Genomic DNA, 17500 nt, shown 5'->3' on the forward strand with positions numbered 1-17500 from the left:
TTCTCTTAATTACCTTTAATGATGTGAACCTAATGACTTTATTCGACTCACCTTCCCGTCAATCCTATTACGCCCAAGGGATTAAGAGAAACCTCCTTTTCTCTCTCTCTCTCTCTCTCTCTCTCTCTCTCTCTCTCTCTCTCTCTCTCTCTAGAGACGTAAAGAAAAACTGATTTTACCTCTCAATTCATTCCGTAAGTTTATTACTGGAATTTTTTCCTCCACTGATTTTAACTTAAAACATCACTCACAATGAGGAGAAAATTGACATTCATAAATGTTGTTCTATTTTTCATTTAACCAAGCTCTTATACTATTCCAACTGTCGAGAGGCATGTCTAACCTTTCTCCCGGTGGTGGGACAGACCTTTTACTCGCCCCCCGCCTCCCTTCTTCTTGTTTCTCTTGGTCTAGGGCAGACAATGTGAGACCAGCCAAATTATATTAGGTTAATCTAGGTCAGATTAAGCACTTACCATATATACAGTATGTATATATATATGTATGTATATATACATATGTATACACACACATATGTATATATATATATATATATATATATATATATATATATATATATATATATATATATATATAATTTATATATATATACTTTTATATACAAGATTACTGGGTGTTTCTGATCAAACTAGGAAACAATAACCATCATTTCAAGACATTTGAAACTAACAATCTCTCTCTCTCTCTCTCTCTCTCTCTCTCTCTCTCTCTCTCTCTCTCTCTCAAGCCCCCGAATGCCTCGGAAATAAGAGCCATAAATATGATCGTCGCTTAATCCTCTTTCAAACTTCTCAGAAATCTTCAAAATTTATTATCTATCACTGGGAAGATTTATCGTCTTTTATTTTTGTAACCGAACAAAAATGTGAGAATTTCACAATTTTTGTATATTCTGTTGGAAGTACTTAACCAAGTAACTTTGTATAGTTAGAGGAATTTCAACACAAAGCACAGAACAAAATATTGCATTATACTTTGAACTGTCCAGTTTTAAAATACGAAACTATAAAAGTCAGTTGGAAACTTAAAATTCTGGAGTGTTTTCAGACTTGAGTACTCTCGCGATCGAATATATTGGCAGATAATAAAAATTACACATGTAATATTATTCTCCTCCTCCTCCTCCCCATTATTATTATTATTATTATTATCATTATTATTATTATTATTATTATTATTATTATTTTTCTTTCTTTTTTTTTTTGGTCATCACAGCTCATCCATATTCGACTGGGTGGTTTTTATAGAAGTGAGTTCCTGAGTTGCATCCTGCCTCCTTAGGAGTCCATCACTTTTCTCACTTTGCACGCTGTTTCTAGTAGCACGCTCTTCTGCATGAGTCCTGGAGCTACCTCGGCATCTAGTTTTTTCCAGATTCCTCTTCAGGGATCTTGGGATCGTGCCTTGTGTTACAATTTCCACTGGCATATCCCATATCCTTCTTATTTCGATATTCAGGACTTGATGCTTATCAATTATTATTATTATTATTAAGATTATTATTATTATTATTATTATTATTATTATTATTATTATTATTATTATAATCCCCATGCCATCCTAACTGAAGAGTTTCTTTTAGCAATACACAAAAAACGAAGACGCCAGAAATTTAAATACTTGTAAGCAAATACTATCTGTAACGAAAGGAAAGCAGGCCTGAAAACATTGACATAATTTTCGAGCGCTGAAACAGCCTATAACTGAAACCAATACATAAACTATAACAAAAAAATCTAAAATAAAATGAAATAATCACTAACGTAATGATATCATGCTCGATAACACAGATGAACAAATTTAGTGCACAAGCAACAAGAAATCATTTCCCTTATTTTAGTGAAAAGATCGGAGTCAGGTTATCCAATATTAAGAATTCAGGACGAATTCCCCCGAGACATGAAGAACGAAAACCAGTGAAAGATTCAATACTCTAGAGGGAGAGGAGGAGAGAGAGAGAGAGGTCCCAAAGTCCCCGGCTGCCATGAAACTAAGACAAAATGAAAAGTTTCAGGTCTCTGTATTTTCTTCAACCTATTTCTGAAGGAACGTGAGTGCGAACAGGTGAAGGAATAAACTATGGCTCGATGTAAATTTTTGAGAGATTAGAGAGGGAGAAGAGTTGACAGAGAGAGACCCGCGGCCAAAATCAAAATGTAATTTTATTTGTATTTAGAATGAAGTAATACGTTTTCTTCATTACCATAGCCATCTTGAGAAAAAGCTTAGGTCAGTATGAAAATAATAAAGGTGTTGGCGAATTGAATAGAAGAGCTCTCTTTTTTATTCTTAATTAGAAATAAGCTAATAATAAGAAGATATATGAATGAAGATCACAGACTAAAAATAAGGAATAAAACAGTAAAAAAGTAAAGATACTGACTATCATTTGACTGCCTTAACATTTCTAGGTTTGTCTTTATTGGTTACGAAACCACACATAGTGACAATGAGTCAGTTGCACTGAACCCTACGATTAAAGTGGAACCATTGCGAAGTTATAGAAAAAAAAGCCACTCTTCGGTAAGAAGGCAATAAATATTCTGAGATCGTTAAATCAGACCTAAAAAACTAAAATATCACGGCGGAGGTTAGCAGTTTACTAATAGGTAGCATCTGCTGCCAGAAATGATCAAAAGAATATTGGGGCTGGTGGACAAAATCCGATCTGCGAAACAGAAAGGTACGATGGAGAATTTTATAGCTTGGATTCGAAAAACTGAAGAAATATAAAAAGAAAAGAGTATGCATCATATGGGATGAAACTAAATCTGCTGAAATTTTAGCAGTAGTAGACTTTTCATCCGAAAGAGGGATTAAATCCATTCGGCGCAAAAAACATTAAAGATGTAGAAACATAAAAGGGAAAAATAAATTAAAGATGTAGCAACATAAAACGGAAAAAATAAATTAAAGACGTAACAACATAAAAGGGAAAAATAAATTAAAGGTGTAGAAACATGAAAGGGAAAAATAAATTAAAGTTGTAGAAACATAAAAGGGAAAAATAAATTAAAGGTGTAGAAACATGAAAGGGAAAAATAAATGAAAGATGTAGCAACAAAAAAGGGAAAAATAAATGAAAGATGTAGCAACATAAAAGGGAAAAATAAATTAAAGAAGTAGCAACATAACAGGGAAAAATGAATGAAAGACGTAACAACATAAAAGGGAAAAATAAATCAAAGGGAGTGTAGGCCAGAGTTTGAAGGCACACAATCAATGTAACAAAAGAATTATTCAGACGCATTTAAATACAGTGAATAATAAATCGGTTTGATAGAATAGGTGCCATATAAAATTCACGAAAACATGGTGACTGATAAATACCATTCATAAAATTTCAACAGCCCCAAAAATCGTTTTAAATCTGTTGAGACAAGACAGTCCATCGTTCTAGTTAACATTTTCCACAGTCTGCGACTGGATGAAAATTCTCACTTTCGTTTTCCGGAAGTTCTCCAACGGAAAACAAAAGAAAGAGAGAAAAAAAAGACTGATTTGTACAGCCTCCAAATTCTCCAACCCGGCTTCAAGTTTCATCTGATGGTTCTCACGCTTTACACAGCCTTAAATATCTGGAAAACATCTGCAAAATAAAGGAAGGAAAAAAAGGGAGGAAACAGACATCCAGAAAGACAGACAGACAGACATACAGACAGACATACAGACAGGGAAAGTAGGAGCCATGCTATTTTAAATAGGAGCTAAGGACTTGTATTAATTCTTTAAGGGATGTGGAAAATTGGAACTGGTTCTATACAGTCCATAATCAAAAGTTCATAAATGTTTATATACTTCGCTAGAGGATTTAGGTTTTTGTGAAACAGAACAACTGTCCGTAGTTACTGAAACCACTAATGACAGACACAAAGTAGGCAGAGATGTTTTATATATATATATATATATATATAGATGTTTTATATATATATATAAATATATATATATATATATATATATATATATATATATATATATATATATATATATATATATATATATATATATATATATATATATATATATATATATATATATATATATATATATATATATTGTGTGTATATATATATATATATATATATATATATATATATATATATATATATATATATATATATATATATATATATATATATATATATATATATGGATATATAATAATGGAACTTAACAATAAACGAACTGTAAGATCAGAGGTTTGGTAGCTCAAGAACAATTTACGCCATGGGGTAGGAAAGTCTTAGAGAAAAACTCCACAGCCCTAACGATGTAGTAACGTTAAATACGAAATGTAGATAGGTTTCAGAGGCCGGCACTAGGGAAATTGTGCAGGCTTCTAAAAGGCCTCCGCATTTTGTCATTTTTAATATATTACACACACCGTCCCGACTGTGGACTTATTCTCTATTGGATCTGATATCTGTGTGTGTGTGTGTGAGAGAGAGAGAGAGAGAGAAAGAGAGAGAGAGAGTATAACTCGCAGTTGGTTAGTTACCTGGACTTAAATATTGTCCATACAAATATGTTTACTTATTACATGTGTTATCTTTCTTCATATGATCTTTTCTTCTCTCTACTTGCTTCGCTTTCTCATAAGGGCCTATTATTCAATGGGAGCTGTTTTTAAAAGCTAATGTTATCGTTCAATATCTCTCTCATTTAAACTAATAATAATAATAATAATAATAATAATAATAATAATAATAATAATAATAATAATAATAATAATAATAATAATATAATCACCATCATCATTGAAACAAAAACATTAACGTGACATTGCACTGACCTGACAAAACCGCTTGAAACAGGGTCCATTTTTTTCGAATTGCACAATATGCTGTGCTTAACCTACATAGCAGATGATGGCCTTTACAAGCTTTGATGGCTGACAAAAGTCTCAGAAGCCAATAAGCTCATTTACCGTTTTTCCCCTCCGCGCGGAAAAATGAAATGACCCTGTTCGGATGTAATTATCGATTATAATTATTAAAATGCCCGCCCCAGCTCCTTTTTGGATGAACCAACATTCCACAGGGGGACTTTTCAAAGCTTGTGATTTGATTAGAACGGGAGATGGTCGAGGTCTCATCTCAAACAACAGGTATTATTTTCTTGTTCATCGCCCTTATTATTTTCGTTTCGGAAATAAGTTACACGAAATAGGGACAGGTGTCTTTTTTTTTTTTTTTTTTTTTGGAGCAAAGACCTGGATGTTCAACCTAATACTTCTTTCTAGCCCAGGCCCGAAAAAACAAGAAAAAGAAAAAAAAAGAATGGGGGTTCTTTTAAAGGAAGAGAGGACATCATCATTCTGAAAAAAAAAACCGAGGAAGGAAGAGAAGTCCAAAGCTTGGCATTAGGAGGAAGGTGGGAGTCACTGAACCTCGTATCATCCAACGAGATGTACCGATTTCCGCAGAGTAAATGTAGGAAGATGTGTTCTTTCGGGTGCTACGTGGCCACTTGAGAGCAAGAGTGATTTTTCCCTTGTGCTCTACAGAACAGTCATGAGCCGAGTCACCAGAAATTTTATGTCCGCATTTGTGTGTATATGCGTATATATGTAGTGTATATATATACATATATATATATGTATACATATATACATATATATATATATATATATATATATATATATATATATATATATATATATATATATATATATATATATATATATATATATATATATATGTGTGTGTATATATATATATATATATATATATATATATATATATATATATATATATATATATATATATATATATGTATATATACATATACATATACAACGACTGTTTGTTTTCTACCCAGATACCTCCGGAGAGACATCGTGTTTTTGCCTTTATTACCTCAAGAGTAACCATCAGCAGATCTGCCCCCTTTCATTTCGGGCTATTACTTGGGAATTATTGTTCGCAAATTCATCTATGCTTCAGGGAGGAATTACCAGCCACGCGGTCATAAACTAATTTCCGTTAAAAATTCATGGGTAACGACCTACAAATCAGCGCAGACATGCCGACTTCCCAAGGTCATAACGTAATGACATAGGTTATAACTGTACTGATTTTTTTTCTTTGTAAAATATTGGCCTCTTACTTCTGAAGCGTACTAATTTTTTTTTTTCTGCAATATCATCACCGTGTCAATCTCGTTTTCGAGCAGATAAGTGAATTCGCCGTTTTACGACTGATATTAAAGGAGTTGAATTTCCTCGCTTTGTTTATTCCTAGCTATTCCTATTTTCCAAAACCCATTTAAGTCTGACATAAAGCTGTTCTTCAGTCATTTTAGAGTATGCTGAAAAACCTGTATGTTCAAGTACCAAATTTAAACGGAATATTTAAGATTTACCACTCTGTGTCCAAAACTAAACGATCTTTTTATGAGAGTGGTGTTTATTGATGTTAAAGGGCTGGAGGTTCTTTGATACTGAAGAACTGGAGGCTGCTATTTCATGGAATTAACTTGGGGAAAAAACCTGACCAGGAATTCATAACTTTGTAAGGTGTCGTACTTTCCCTAAGTTCAACGACCAATTGCTGCGAGTATGATTCCCACTAAGGTGACGATTCAGTAGTTAGAAAAAACAAAACAATTTCCATACTATATATATATATATATATATATATATATATATATATATATATATATATATATATATATATATATATATGTATATATATATATATGTGTGTAATGTATATATATCTCAAATGCGTGTTATATATTATTTTTCTATAACAGATTTTTTATTTTTTTCCCATTTTTATATTTCGCATTTATTATTATCTAAATCTTCAGTATTATTATTTTCTCATTATTTTTTATGGGGGTGGGGCACGTGCCCAGGTGCCCACCCCCTCGGATCCGCTAGTACTTTCCGAAAAAAAAAAAAAAAAAAAAAAAAAGGGAACCGAGTCCATTGCCTTACTGATTCTGGGTGTCAGCACCGTAAATAACCTTGCTAGTATATCAGTGTGGGTATAATCTTTGCTTCAGCATTATAACGAGAACTGTCGTGGAAATAATCCAAAATCTGTAGGATAAATATTTTACTATAAGCAAGAATCACTGGCTTTGAAGAAAAAAAAAAAAATACTACTACTGCTGTGGCTTTAGACGGTAGTCCAAAAATCGTTTCTTCTCAACTGACACCCTGGTACGTAATCTTCAAAAAGGAAAATGGATATTTGGTGATATATATGACAATGTTGAAAGATCTCACTTGGCAGTTATTATTATTATTATTATTATTATTATTATTATTATTATTATTATTATTATTATTATTATTATTATTATATATAGTGTCTTTTCTATCTTCCTTATGATTCGCTTTTCAGGCTCAGCGATGTTAGTCAGCAACTGGCCGATATTCATGTTGGAAAAGGATAGTGTGCGGAATATGGGAAGTCTTTTATTAAAATTAACATCGCTGAACCTGAAAAGTGAATCATAAGGAAGATAGAAAAGACACTATATAAGATAAATTCGCATAATACAGCCATCCTTTTTAATAAGACCTGTTTAAAAGAGGGTCTACTCCCTTCATATTATTATTATTATTATTATTACTTGCAAATACTCATATAAAAAAACAAAATACATGATTTACTTCGTAAAATTATGTAGAATTATAGTTACTAAATCATTGGACTAAGTTGTAAATCCTGATTATCGCTAAAAGTAAGAGAAAGAGCAGGAGCAATTTGTTTTCAGAAGGATCAATGTCTGGGCGGCTTCTGACTTCCGGGCAGAACACTGTATGACAGCAATTACAGAATTAAAAAAAGGAGAACTGAAGCTTGTCATTGCCACTGTTCTTGTTGATACTGAAAACCTGAATAATACGTAGCCTTCAGAGAGCATGAAAAAAGTAAAAAAAGGCGCCGAAGTTTCTTGGGCGCAATCGCGTTTTCTGTACAGCCCATTAAACTCTCAGCCGCGGCCCGCAAAACTTTCAGCCACGGCCCGGTGGTGGCCTGTGTTGTTGACACCTATAGCGGTGCCAGACGCACGATCATGGCTAACTGTAACCTTAGATAAAATAAAAACTATTGAAGCTAGAGGGGTTGCAATTTGGTATGTTTGATGATTGGAGGGTGGGTGGTCAACATAGCAATTTGCAGCCCTCTAGCCTCAGCAGTTTTTAATATGTGAGGGCGGACAGAAAAAGTGCGGACAGACAGACAAATAGCCATCTCAATAGTTTTCTTTTACAGAAAGCTAAAACCTTGGAATGGAAGGTCACACCAACCGTAGAGAAATGCACAGAATCGAACTCCCTTTAAATTTCGTTACGTGAGAATTCCCTCTGTAACAGGTCATGCCTCTAGTTACCACAGCTGAATTTCCTGGCGTTTTGGACAACAAGATTTCGGAATGACCCAGCTTCCTGTCAGAAGTCAATGAAGAACACAGGGGTTGGATGCGATCAAAGGAAAATCCCATTCACAGGCGGCCTGATAAAAGTCTACACACCAATCAAGTAGAAAACTCTTGACGCGATTTTGAAGAGGGAGGGAGGACATCCGTTTCAGATGAGCTGCCAGTACTCGACAGATTTTGAGTGACAGCCTGTCCTCTCGCATCAAGCTAGTCTTCAGTGCAATGGGGACCATGCATATTTGTGTGGTTGCGATGTACGAGAGAGAGAGAGAGAGAGAGAGAGAGAGAGAGAGAGAGAGAGAGAGAGAGAGAGACAGCCATTGTTTTCGATAAAGATAGAGCACTTTCATTTACTATTTCAATTTCGTCAGAAAAAAACTGCCATTTAAAGTGAGTAAAGTTCGTCTTGTCACATAAATATTTTCCCATAATTGATCTTACTAAGAAATAAATTGTCCTTACTGCAAAATAATCATGATTAACAAATGTTGTTTATATAGGTATTCATCATTTCTAGTTAAACATATAAATACAATCCAGTAATGACAGTTAATAATATTTATTGATGAATAAACAGGGAAAAATCTATATGAATTCTTTCCCAGTAATCAACAGCCCAGAAGCGACAAACACCAAAAACTAACATTTTTAAGGCCACTCTCCTTGTAGCAATCAAGTGTTGTGCCAAGACAGGGACTTCTTCGAAGAGCGTGTACATCGGGGCAGCAGCAGTGTCGAAGCCCTTCAATGCAAATTGGACAATACCTGTCACCCTTGTCAAGTAACAAGGCTGACACGCGAATGCAACAAATAATTGAAGGGAGCGGTATGACCTAAACATGTCAGCATATTGGAAAGAGACGGGACACCTGTGCAGTCTAGAATGGTCAGAAGGAATTTGAACTACCTAACCGTCATCCCATTAATGCCAGCTTGGGTACATGCGATGGCACATGCATGACCTCCTAAACTCATTTGGTACTTATTGGACTTACTGACAGAAAATTACGATTCGAGGAGGACGAAGGGTTGCATCGTAACAACAACCTCAAAAAAAACCAGGCATGAACTTTTTTCATATATATATATATATATATATATATATATATATATATATATATATATATATAATTATGTTTTTGGATTGCTATCTTTTTCGACTTCAAGAGAGATATAACACTAAAAATAAATGTCATATTACATAGGCAAACAAATATATAAATAAATATTTAATAAGTGAGAAACATGAAGGCAAAAATTAAGTGATAATAAACTGATAAATAGTAAATAATCATATAAATTTGTAATTAAATATACAATAAAGTGAAAACCAGTAAGCATAATACGAAAAAATATATGTTCCATCTGAAAATCAGCTTAAATTCATTGACATACAGCAAATAAACAAAAAAACAAAATATAAGTTTGTATGTATATATATATATATATATATATATATATATATATATATATATATATATATATATATATATATATATATATATATATATATATATACAATGTACATACATACATATACATACACATACATGCATAAATAAAGTAAACAAATAAATAATTCATACAAAAATAAATATTTACAATAAATCAATGAACGATAAATTACTGTAAATAAATGAATGTCGTGCTCGTCACCTGGTCTAGATAGACTTGCTTAGAATCAAAGAACAACTGAATTTTGCTCCACCCCACAACAGGGAAAGGATAAGTTGAAAAAAATATAGACACGTGTATAAGTTGCATCACATATTAGTGTATCTTCTGAAAACTCCAGCACGGTAGTTTATAAAGATCACACCTACGTTAAATCAATGTAACATTTCCTCTTGCCCCTACACGCATTTTCCCCTTGCACAAGGTGACTTCAGGAAATGTTATCCTAAACTACTATTTCATAAATAAGTTGCTAACTCTATAAGATCCCCAACCTGGCTTCGACCCATTAAACTCAACTATTAATCGACAAAACTCTATTCTTCTTATTTTAGAAGGTTCAAGCAAGAGATCTTCCACTGCATTCGAAGTTGCATGGGTACTAAAGAAAGACAAGGGGCCTAAGTGCAGAGTCAGATTGAATTCCAAGTTGCAGAGGACTCGCTTCGGGCGGTGGACAAAGGATTGTCCTTGTGTTTTTAGAAATTGGTATTTCTCAGGTGCCTGTGATTCGATACGCCTAGGGCAAAGTAAAAAGGTTTTTTTCTCAACTAATACTGTGACAATATTCACCAGCTACCGAACTGTAACTTTAGCTGATTACAAATCGGTATTTATATGTGCTAACTCAAATACCCACCCACACGCACGCACAAACACTCACGCACACACACACGCATCTCTAAGAAATCCACTTATACATTCATGCTAGTATCCAATTCTAAACTATGTGTATAAACACAAATGTACACTTAAAATCATTCATCACAGAATTTTACTTCACAACACCATCAGGTATTTTCTGCTTTGTGAATCAAACGCACTCCAGGAAGCAACAGCTCTGATAATTACCATACTAGGATACATGGCCTGGTATCTTCATATTTCTACGGGAACTTTCTAATATTGGTGTCAGTATTACAGGCAAAACTGGACGTAGTGCACGTAAGTGGTAGCCACTTTTCCCATGTAATGTAGCCATAAATAAGTGGTATTGCACTGTAATCAGAGGAGAGAGAGAGAGAGAGAGAGAGAGAGAGAGAGAGAGAGAGAGAGAGAGAGAGAGAGGTCTTATTCATTTAACGTGCATTAAATAAAGCAAGCGTGACTTGACGATAATCAAGACCTTCGATTGAACATTTTCAAGGGCATATCTGTTAATAGGATCTTCCTAGCAATTAAGTTGGTCAAGATTAATTCAGTCATTTATTGTGGCCTAACTTTTAGCCATTTCCTTATCTACTTGTCCGCTATTTTCTTTGCCATTTTTCCATCATTCCTTGTTGCCTTTTTCAGTAGCTTTCTATCTTGCATTCCTTGTCTGTTTTCAGAAACTTGTTTTATTTTCTCTCCAGTCAACTCCTTGTCTCCTAGTCAGCCAATTCAGCGGCTTTCTCAGCCATTTCCTGGTCTACCTTCGCGTTCGCGTTCGATGAATTTCTCGAGCATATCCATGAAGTGTTTATTTATGCAGAAGTAATAAATGAGTAAAATTGGAACATACACAACACGTGGAATAAATGCATTTATGCTGGCTAACTTACTGAACTTATTGTTTTATTTCACCTTCCTTAAAGCATAATGTGCCGTTTGTATGTATTGTTTGATTTCACCCTTCGAATGGCGTGTAAGCGTTTGTAAATGTAAGCATTGACATTTCCGAATTATTGTCTCAAATGCGCAGTGACATACAAATGCAAATTACACTGCTCTTTAAATATGATTTACGTTTCCCCCTTGACACTTTCATATTTTACAGAGTAATTTCGGAACGCATAACTACCTTTCCTTTTCATCGCGTGAAATACCTGCCTGTTTAGTTTCACTCTGCAGCGAAATCATCTTATTACTAACGACAGTCGAGTTTTAATTCCTAGCTATAATATTCCATTAGGAACCACATTATTCATTTTGTTTGAGTAACGATGATAATCTTTCTTACGTTCACAGCATACCTAATAACATTGCTTTTGTAAAGCATTCGTGCAGAAGGGTGTAATGACTCTCATAAAACTTCAATCGGCACTGACTTGCAATGACAGCACGGTATGTAAAAAACCAGTTAATATAAAACGAAAGGTGGTTTTGTAGCAAGTCCAGTAGCCTCCGCAATTGTTAACGTAGAAACGATCGTTCCCATTCCCTGTCTGTTCCATTATGAAGGTTTATCTGACACAAGGAGCAGTAAATTCCTACAATAAATAATTAAATAAATAAATAAATTAATTAATTAATTAATAAAAAGCCTCTGACTCCCCGTATGTACTATATCTGAGCGTAAAAACCTTAGCGTTGATCCAGTACATATTACTCTTATGAACTCGAAGACTGGCACGTCGTTAACCCTAGCCGTTGCCACGCCAGTTTACAAAAAATATAATCAATTTACAACGACTGGCAAACATGGTATAGTGGTATCCCACATAAGGGACGCCAACAAATCTTAGGCACAAAATAGAACCTTGTTACTCACGGTGAAAAGGACTGCTTGCAGATCTTGCACCGTGGCAACAGGTGACCTTAGAGTATTTCTGAAACGATTAAAAAGGAGGACATTAATTACAGTGGTTAAAAAAATTTAGGATTAGCATAAATTTATACAGTATTTTTCACCTGAATCTTTTCAATGGTCTTCACGTGTTTTACGTTAAGGCATAGTCGGATAACTACAAGTTTTTATTTCAACTTATATCAACTTACAAAGGTTAGCTAGTACAAAGATAGCATCAAACATTCTAGAATTATGTTATACAATTTTAGTATACAGGCTAAAATTAGTGTCTTGCAGAGATATGATTCGACCAAAAAGTGTCAACTACGAGGAACCAGTCAATTAAGAACCTCATCCACTACTTAGGTAGTGCTGAAGGCGGCTTGTGCAGAGAGAAGGGCAGAGATTCAGCGTCGCATAAATATAATCAGAGATTTAATGTGTTTATCGCAGAGCTGTAGTTTGACATAAAACGTTCACACAACAAAGTTAACGTCGGATACATAACGTGTCCCTTGCAGACGTACGCCCATTAATGATAACGTCTTTAATGAGGTTAAACGTGAAATGAGTTCTCACCAATTGCCCCTGTCCTGTGCCCTTTCTGCCTGAACACCCTATGGTCTGAGTCTTCACCTTTTCCCTTTTTAATCTAATCGTTATTTCTGGGCCTTCCTGCTTTTCTGATCAACTGACAACATCACTGTAGTTATATAAGAGGGATATTTAATGTATTTATTTCAGAGGTACAGTTAGATTTGTACGCGCTAATCCTGAAGCGAATTGGAGACAAGGAATTCAATAACTATGGCAGAGGAACTCTTACCAACCTGCGTCTTCACCTTTTCCCTTTTTAATCTAACCGTTATTTCTGGGCCTTCCTGCTTTTCCGACCAACTGACAACATCATTGTAGTTATAAAAGAGGGATATTTAATGTATTTATTTCAGAGAAGTACGATAGATTTGTTACGCGCTAATCCTGAAAGGAATTGAGACAAGGAATTCAATAACTATGGCAGAGAAACTCTTACCAACCTATGTTGGTTCTTAGTTTACATACTTTCTTTTGTGGAAATGATGGCTGTGTCAAATAATGATAGTTTTATTTCGATTAAAATAAATAACTTCAATTTACCACTTCCCGTTTGCAAAATCGTTCTTAATGATATATGTAACAACAGTGCGTCGAGCAAAGAAAGCCCTAATCTTATAAACAAACATTTTTCGTGGAACCAAATAACTGCGCAGCAAGTGTTGTAACATGCGATATAACTGTTACATTACAAGCACTAGTATACATCACAATATCCTCTATCAGTGATATTTTGTAAACACAGATTAATCTCCCCTGGAACTGTGAAATGAAAGTAAAGAGTATTACTTCAAATATCAAAGGAACCGTATTACTTTTGCCACATTGCTTAATTTACTACACAAATATGAGAGAAGATTGTGGAGCTGAAGTTTATACATATATATATATATATAATATAAATATATATATATATATATATATATATATATATATATATATATATATATGTATATGTATGTGTGTGTGTGTGTGTATTCTTTTGTTAATGGAAACTACGCTTAAGTGTATGTCATCTACGTTTCACAGTCCTCCCATTAGACTATATGCTGGAATGTTCCAGCAAAATACCATACGTAACGATTTTCATATTTTAATTGGTATATATTCACATTGCTGAGAAACAATATTCGGACCAGTGGTAACCTGTTTATTTATTCGAAGACCGACATTGTCATCTCCAATGAAAAAAAAAAATGGTGGATTAATAATATATTTTCGATGGACACCTGACTTCAATGATGCCAAATTTTCTGTTAGTAGCTTAATTATCAGAACATAAGTATTCAGTTGGAGAGGGACGTCAGGTTTGTTTAAAGGCAGCGAGATATTTTCTTTATTCTGAATTAAAACTCACTGTAGGGCCTTGTAAAGATGTTTAACATGTTCGCATGTGGTTGAGTACTGAACCTTGCGTCTTCCTCTTCTACAGGACTGAAGCAAAGGCAAATGGTGGCCTTGTAACACCCATTAGACGATCTCTTCCCATATATCATCTGTGGGAATCGGTTTGCCTTAATTTCCAGGTTTCAGTGACTATTTCTTTCTGCTCTCGAGCCTTGGGATTCACTTTCTGCTTCTGCTTTCCAGGACTTTTTTGCCAAGTAATAGCCCTTACGACCTCTCCCCATGTTTATTCTGCAAGAATCAATGTTCCTCAACTTGCAGCAGCCTTCAGTGATCATTTCTTTCTCCCTACTATCGAGCTTTGGAATTCATTTTCTGATTCTGTTTTCCAGGACTTTTACGATGTCCTTTCAGAGACGGGTCTATCCCAGGCATTTTCTTCTTCAAATTTTTTTTTTCCTAGCCTTTCTGACCTTGGGATAAATAGGGCACAGGCTCTGCATTAAAAGCTAAAGAGAAAAATTGTGTTGCCTCTAAATATTTCTCTACGGCAAGACAGCGAGTACTGCATAAAAGATATATATATATATATATATATATATATATATATATATATATATATATATATATATATATATATATATATATATATATATATATATAGATATACATTATATATATATATATATATATATATATATATATATATAGATATATATATACATATATATATATATATATACACACACATATATATATATATATGTATATATATATATATATATATATATATATATATATATATTGATTATTAAAAACTGCGATCTATTCAAGAAACTACAACTGATTAATGATCCTGTAATTTTTCACAGTAAGTCTATAATGACTAAAACATGCGTCATGGAAGACTATACAGTTTCTCAAAATAGGTCTTACGTGTAATCATTCATGCCGTGTGCACACGACTCTTGCTTGGGAAGCACGATGAAAACTGCAAAAAGTGTTAAAAGTGAGAAAAGCGTTGCCTTCGAAGTGTTACACTTGTTAACGTGTTAGATACTACGATTCCGTGAGTGACCTTTGAACAATCATTATGAGCATGCATAGTGGATTACAAGGTAGAGTAGATCCTTCCTCGGATTGGGCCAAGGTCCTTAATGCCAAGAGAATATATTCATCTCCTGCAGCGTCACTCTGGCCAGGGATTCCTATATCCCGAGTCTTCACGTCTAGCCCACTTCGGAGCTAAATGAACGTGAGCCTCTCCATACTGACAGTACAATATTCACCAGGCCTTGAAGACGTCGTGAAGCATAAGGAGAAACTGTAATGTACAGGAAAGCCTTCCTTGTTAGGGAGTATGCGAAATACGAAATTGATCGTGCTGTATCAAAAATTCTCGGATAAAAAATTTAGGCACACGAATTCCTTTTGTAATACCGGAAAGCATACAGATTATGTTTTGTATCACATTTCTGGAAAGAAGAGAAAAAGAAATTTCTAAGCCATTCCTACGAATTTAGAAAGATCACATATATTCAGGTTATTCAGAATATTACAGTCCCAAGCTAATCCTCAGCCTCGTACCTACATATTTCACAAGAGTACGATCTCGAGGAAAAAAAAAGCTATAAATGAAAGGGAAATATATACTGCAGTAAACTGTGAACAATATTTTAATGTTTTTCAACATTATTTCAGTTATATCTTTTCCGGGCGATTAAAAGCTTTAGGATATGCATATGACTAAATCCCATCGTCACTACGACGGATTAAGGAATGATCAAATAAGATTATTCCAATGTGTAGAATAGTTTTCAGCAATATGAGTCTTTTATATCTGAGTAGTCTTCTTTATTAAAAGGAGCACTGGTGTATTACAAAAAGAGAGAATATTTTTTTATTGTCCATAAACTATTCATACTCAAAACATTCTTTTTAGAAAACTACTGACGAACATGGGGAAAAACGTTTGAATCTAGATTGCCTCAAAATACTAAATTTAGGAGTGGCGGTAAGTTAGAAATAAAAAAAAAAAAACATAATCAAAAGTCTTTTGCTGTTGCAGTGAAATGTTTAATTACAAACATAAACAGAAGTACTCTTATTTTTCCTCTCTTTTTATCTTCTAAATTCCGTTCTATAATCTGAAGGTACATCGAAAGCAAAACTCGCTGAATTTCAGTATTACTCCAGGCACTGGTGGAGTAGATGGCAGGGTATTAGTTGTTGAGTTCATAATATAAAATTAGTAGTAAGATGACAGGCCATTTAAAATGAAAACTAGATAAAAGTGTTTTGGGTACAAACACACACACACACACACACACACACACACACACACACACACACATATATATATATATATATATATATATATATATATATATATATATATATATATATATGTATATATATAATATATATATATAATATATTATATATATATATATATATATATATATATATATATATGTATATATATATATATATATATATATGTATATATACATATATATATATATATATATATATATATATATATATATATATATATATGTATACTATATATATATATATATATATATATATATATATATATATATACGTATATATATATATATATATATATATATATATATATATATATAGGTATAATATATATATATATATACATATATATATATATATATATATATATATATATATATACTATATATATATATATATATATATATTCTGAGAGTTATACATTAGTGTTACTGCTTACATAACCCCAGCAACTACCGAGAAGGAATTTCACAGAATTATAAACAAATGAACGCCTGGAATAAATAAAGGATGATGGGATACAGCAACGACAAGATTACGTAAGCACCTGAGCCCTTATAAATGTTCCAATTGCTAACAAACCGGAATCTAGGCGGCAAGACGAAACTGTATAAACGTTTAACACTATAGCAATATGGGCAA

General features: G+C 33.4%; 1 long non-coding RNA gene across 1 annotated transcript in view; it reads right to left on the minus strand.

Annotated features, from left to right (window-relative positions):
• The window catches only part of LOC136832433 (uncharacterized), a 138866-nt gene that overhangs the window by 43178 nt on the left and 78188 nt on the right, over nucleotides 1–17500 (minus strand). The window contains exon 2 of the long non-coding RNA XR_010851202.1: nucleotides 12569–12626. This is a non-coding gene — a long non-coding RNA (uncharacterized lncRNA). The remainder of the gene's footprint in view (nucleotides 1–12568; nucleotides 12627–17500) is intronic.

This window comes from Macrobrachium rosenbergii, chromosome 49 (assembly GCF_040412425.1).
Source record: "Macrobrachium rosenbergii isolate ZJJX-2024 chromosome 49, ASM4041242v1, whole genome shotgun sequence".
Lineage (NCBI taxonomy): Eukaryota > Metazoa > Arthropoda > Malacostraca > Decapoda > Palaemonidae > Macrobrachium > Macrobrachium rosenbergii.